Source organism: Salvelinus sp. IW2-2015, linkage group LG33 (genome assembly GCF_002910315.2).
Source record: "Salvelinus sp. IW2-2015 linkage group LG33, ASM291031v2, whole genome shotgun sequence".
In the NCBI taxonomy this organism is placed as follows: Eukaryota; Metazoa; Chordata; class Actinopteri; order Salmoniformes; family Salmonidae; genus Salvelinus; species Salvelinus sp. IW2-2015.
The window spans coordinates 21581452-21587324 of NC_036872.1; the positions used below are offsets into that span (position 1 = coordinate 21581452).

Sequence of the window (5873 nt, forward strand, 5' to 3'; positions counted from 1 at the left end):
TACCACTCTGCTACAGTCTAGATATGTTTACTACGATGGTAGGAATACAATGAATGTTCCGTCTGTCTGTCTGTCTGTCTGTCTGTTGTTCTGCTGTCTGTCTGTCTGTCTGTCTGTCTGTTGTCTGTCCTGTTGTCTGTCTGTCTGTCCGTGTCTGTCTGTCTGCTGTCTGTTGTCTGTCTGTCTGTCTGTTGTCCTGTGTGTCCTGTTGTCTGTCTTGTCTGTCGTTGTCTGTCTGCCTGTCTGTCTGTTCTCTCTGTCTGTTGTCTGTCTGTTGTCTTGCTGTCTGTCTGTCTCTGTCTGTCTGTCTGTCTGTCGTCTGTTGTCTGTCTGTCTGTCTGTCCTGTTGTCTGTCTGTCCTGTTGTCTGTCTGTCTCTCTTCTGTCCTGTCTGTCTGTCCTGTTCTGTCGTCTGTCTAGTCGGTGGTCTGTCTTCGTCTGTGCTGGTTGTGTCTGTCTGCTGTCTGTCCTGTTGTCTGTCTTGTCTGTGCTGTCCTGTCTGACTGCTGTCTGTCGTGATCTGGTCTGTCGCGTCGGTCTCTGTCTGTGGCTAGAACTCAGACGCTGATCTTAAGCTGTATTGATTATCTGTTTCCTTCTGTCCACCAGAACAGGGATAACTACATCCGTTCCTGTAAGCTGCTCCCGACGGTCGTATATCGTAGGAGGAGAGGCAGTACTTTAACCATACTGGGATCTGGCCTCCCAGAACGCCTCGTATCAAGGTGAGCTGACGTCTTTCCGCCCGGCCTGCCTACGCCTCGCCATCTCCCCAGAAGCAAGGTCTGCTTCTCCTGCTTGCAGGATGGGAACATCGCTGTCTGGGACTGCACACCAGATCTGTCAGGTAGGAGAATGATGGAATGTATGTGGTTTCTACTGGATCTGTCTGGGTTTCTGAGCTTAATGTTTGTGTTTTAGTTCCACCGTGCAGTACTACCTAGAATAATGAAAAACAAATTCACACATATACAGATTTTTAAGTTGGACAGTAGTAGTTAAATAGGATGAACCAGGACTGATACAGTATATACTATGAAGTGGACAGTAGTTAGTTAATATTAGACAGGCTTGGATAGAATACAGTATATACATATGAAGTGGACAGTAGTAGTTAATAGGATTGAAGCAGGCCTAGAATACAGTATATACATATAAGTGCGACGTAGTATTCAATAGGAACAGGCCCTTGACTAGAATACAGTATATAATATGAAGTGGAGTAGTAGTTAATAGGATAGGCTTGATAGAATACAGTATTAACATTGAAAGTGGACAAGTAGTAGTTTAAATAGGAAGGCTTGACTACAAACAGTATAATACAATGGAAGTGGACAAGTAGTAGTTAAATAGCGATGAACCAGGTAGAAATACGTATATACATATGAAGTGGAAAGTAGTAGTTAATAGGACAGGCTTGACTAGAATACAGTTATATCATGAAGTGGACAGCAGTAGTTTATATAGGATGAACAGGACTAGAATACAAGTAGATACATATGAAGTGGACAGTATAGTTAATAGGCATTGAACCAGGATAGAATACAGTATATATATGAAAGTGGGACAGTATAGTTAAATAGGACAGGCTTTGACTAGAATAAGTATATACATATGGAAGTGGAACAGTAGTAGTTTAAATAGGACAGTGCCCTTGATAGAAATACAGTATATAATATGAAGTGGCTAAACCAGTATGTAACATTATTAAAAGTGACAAGTGTTCAATGACTCTATGTAATGGGCAGTAAAGTCTCTAAGGTGCAGGGTTTGGGTACCGGGTACAAGGGTTGAGTATCTAGCCGGTCGAGAGTACCCTTACTGCCGATCTATAAATTATGTCTCCGTTAATCTAGCAGGGTAGGATGGTCTTGAATCAGGGTTAGTTTGGCAGCTGGGGTGAAAGAGGAGCGATTTCGATAGAGGAAACCAAGTCTAGATTTAACTTTAGCCTGCAGCTTTGATATGTGCTGAGAGAAGGACAGTGTACCGTCTAGCCAAACTCCCATGTACTTGTATGAGGTGACTACCTCAAGCTCTAAATCCTCAGAGGTAGTAATCACACCTGTGGGGAGAGGGGCATTATTCTTACGAAACCACATTACCTTTGTTTTGGAGGTGTTCAGAATAAGGTTAAGGGTTGAGAAAGCTTATTGGACTCTAAGAAAGCTTTGTTGTAGAGCATTTAGCACAAAATCCGGGGGTCAGCTGAGTATAACACTGTATCATCTGCATATAAATGGATGAGAGAGCTTCCTGCTGCCTGAGCTATGTTGTTGATGTAAATTGAGAATAGCATGGGGCCTAGGATCGAGCCTTGGGGTACTCCCTTGATGACAAGCAGTGGCTGAGACAGCAGATGTTCTGACTTTATACACTGCGCTCTTTGAGAGAGGTAGTTAGCAAACCAGGCCAAAGACCCCTCAGAGACACCAATACTCCTTAGCCTGGCCCACTAGAATGGAATGGTCGACCGTATCAAAAGCCAAGTCAATAAAAATAGCAGAATAATATTGCTTAGAATCAAGGGCGATTGTGACATCATTGAGGACCTTTAAGGTTGCAGTGCCACATCCATAACCTGAGCGGAAACCAGATTGCATACCAGAGAGAATACTATAGACATCAAGATAGCTTGTCATTTGATTATTGACAGGTTTTTCCAACACTCTTGATAAACAGGGCAAAATAGAAATAGGCCTAAAACAGTTAGGATCAGCTTGATCTCCCCCTTTAAATAAAGGATGAACTGTGGCTGCCTTCTAAGCAGTGGGAACCTCCCCAGAGAGGAGAGACAGGTTATAAAGGTCAGAGATAGGCTTCGCCAGGTCAGCGGAATCAATCACCACCTTCCGGAGACACCTGAAACCCCACCTCTTTAAGGAATACCTAGGATAGGATAAAGTAATCCTTCTAACCCCCCCCCCCCCTTAGAGTTAGATGCACTATTGTAAAGTGGTTGTTCCACTGGACATCATAAGGTGAATGCAAGGTGGAGTAACTCTGCCAGATCACGGTCGAACCAGGGGGTGAACCGGTTTTTAATTCTCATGTTCTTTATGGGGGCGTGTTTGTTAACAATACCACTGAAAACATGAAAACAAGGTCCAATCGTCTTTGAGGATCAAGCTGATTCTATACCATTTTACAGTTCATTAAGGAAGGCGTGCTCATTAAAGTGTTTTAGCAAGCGTCTATGACAAATCAGGACAGGTTGTTTCACTGAGCAGCCATTACGAACACATGCTGTAAAACAGTGATCACTAAGGTCATTACAGAAAACACCAGACGGATACCTATCAGGATTATTTGTGAGGATAACATCGAGAAGAGTAGCCTTTTCTGGGTGTTTGGAGTCATATCTTGTGGGATTGGTGATAATCGGAGAAAGATTTAGGGAGTACCATTGCTTTAGGACTTGGTCAGGTGGTTTAAGCATGTCCCAGTTTAGGTCACCTAGCAGGACGAATTCAGAAGATGTAATCTCTCCACATGCCCTGAGGATGCGGCTTGGGGATGCTATCTGGGCCGGCAGCTTTGCAACGGTTAACATGCTTAAATGACTTACGTTGTTCTTGCTTTCCCTTTATAATCGGTGATTGTCTGGAGTCCCTCCTACATACGTCTAGCGTCTGAGCCGTTGAATTGCGACCCTACTTTTGTCTTTGTACTGTCGTATTGCCGTCGTACGGAGATCATAGCTGGTCTGTTTGTAAACCTCCGTGTTCCCAGTCACTTTGCCACCGTTAAATGGTTTGCACTTTCAGTTTTGCGTGAAAGCTGCCGTCTGTCCGCCGTTACTGGTTTGGATAAGTTGTAATCATCACTGTAGGAACAACATCTTGGTCCCGGAAGGGAGACTAGCAATGATTCAGGGTCTGTGTTTCCGTGTAGCACAAGAGATGGATTGATACAAATTTGGCAGGGTTTACCTCACATTTATTTTATTAAAGTCCCAAGCTACAGTGTAAAGTCCCAAGCTACAGTGTAAAGTCCCAAGCTACAGTGTAAAGTCCCAAGCTACAGTGTAAAGTCCCAAGCTACAGTAAATGTGGCCTCACGATATGCAGTTTCCACTTTACACAAACAGTTCCTTCGGAAAGTATTCAGACCCCTTGACTTGTTTTTACGTTACAGCCTAAAATATATTTAAAATATATATATATCCTCAGCAATCTACGCACAATACCCAATAATGACAAAGCAAAAACAGGTTTAGATTTTTTTTTGCAAATGTGTTAAAAATTTAAAACGGATATATTATTTACTTAAGTATTTAGACCCTTTGCCCTGAGACTAGAAATTGAACTCAGGTGCATCCTGTTTCCATTGATCATCCTTGAGATGTTTCTACAGCTTGATTGGAGTCCACCTGTGGTAAATTCAATTGATTGGACATTATTTGGAAAGGCACACACACCTGTCTATATAAGGTCCCACAGTTGACAGTGCATGTCAGAGCAAAAACCAAGCCATGACGTCGAAGGAATTGTCCGTAGAGCTCCGAGACAGGATTGTGTCGAGGCACAGATCTGGTGAAGGGTACCAAAACATTTCTGCAGCATTGAAGGTCCCCAAGAATACAGTGGCCTCCATCATTCTTAAATGGAAGACGTTTGGAACCACCAAGACTCTTCCTAGAGCTGGCAGCCTGGCCAAACTGAGCAATCAGGGGAGAAGGGCCTTGGTCAGGGAGGTGACCAAGAACCCGATGGTCACTCTGACAGAGCTCCAGAGTTCCTCTGTGGAGATAGGATAACCTTTCTGAAGGACAACCATCTCTGCAGCACTCCACCAATCAGGTCTTTATGGTAGAGTGGCCAGATGGAAGCCACTCCTCAGTAAAAGGCACATGACAGCCCGCTTGGAGTTTGCCCAAAGGCACCTAAAGGCTCTCAGACCATGAGAAACAAGATTCTCTGGTCTGATGAAACCAAGATTGAACTCTTTGGCCTGAATGCCAAGCGTCACGTCTGGAGGAAACCTGACACTATCCCCATGGTGAAGCATGGTGGTGGCAGCATCATGCTGTGTGGATGTTTTTCAGTGGCAAGGACTGGGAGACTAGTCAGGATCGAGGCAAAGATGAACAGAGCACAGAGAGATCCTTGATGAAAACCTGCTCCAGAGCGCTCCGGACCTCAGACTGGGGTGATGGTTCACCTTCCAACAGGACAACGACCCTAAGCACACAGCCAAGACAACGCAGGAGTGGCTTCGGGACAAGTTTCTGAATGTTCTTGAGTAGCCCAGCCAAAGCCCGATAAAACATCTCTGGAGAGACCTGAAAATAGCATGTTTACAGTCCCTGTCTCTCTGGAAGGAGATCCTCGCCCTGAGCTTGTGTACTTTATTGTCCAGGGACTGAATGTAGTGAGTAATATACTCCGCAGCGGTGCACGCCACCTGAGTCTGACTAGGGCCCCACTCCTTACTTCTTCTTCTCTGGCGTCTGCGTTTTTGGTGCAGCCCCCAGGCTGAGTAGAGCTGCTTCGGGAAGTTCAGGCAAAGGATCCATCTCAGGGAAGTCTAGTTTCTGGTGCGTGACCTCCGATCTATTATCCAAAAGTTATTTCCAGGAGATAATACAAGAAACGTTCTGAGCAAATCATGTCTGAAAAAACAGAGAGCTAGAAACAGGGCGACCGGGTCTGTCGGGCGCCATCTTGTCCCACCATGTGGTTTGTAAGAAGGTATAGATCGTAAGGACATTTTTTGTTGACTACCAGTGGTTTTGTATGTTTGGTATTTTGTATGGCTTTCATGGTGGTTTATTATTTAAATCTGTGATTTTATGGTAGGGGTTTTTAAGGACACATTTGTCACTCTACCAGTGGGTTTAGGACATGGTCTGAGAGGACATTATTAGACTAC

General features: G+C 44.3%; 1 pseudogene; it reads left to right on the forward strand.

Moving 5' to 3' along the window:
- Positions 1-5602, forward strand: part of LOC111958159 (transducin-like enhancer protein 3-B) — a 22707-nt pseudogene extending 17105 nt beyond the window's left edge.
- The last annotated feature ends 271 nt before the right edge of the window (positions 5603-5873 follow it).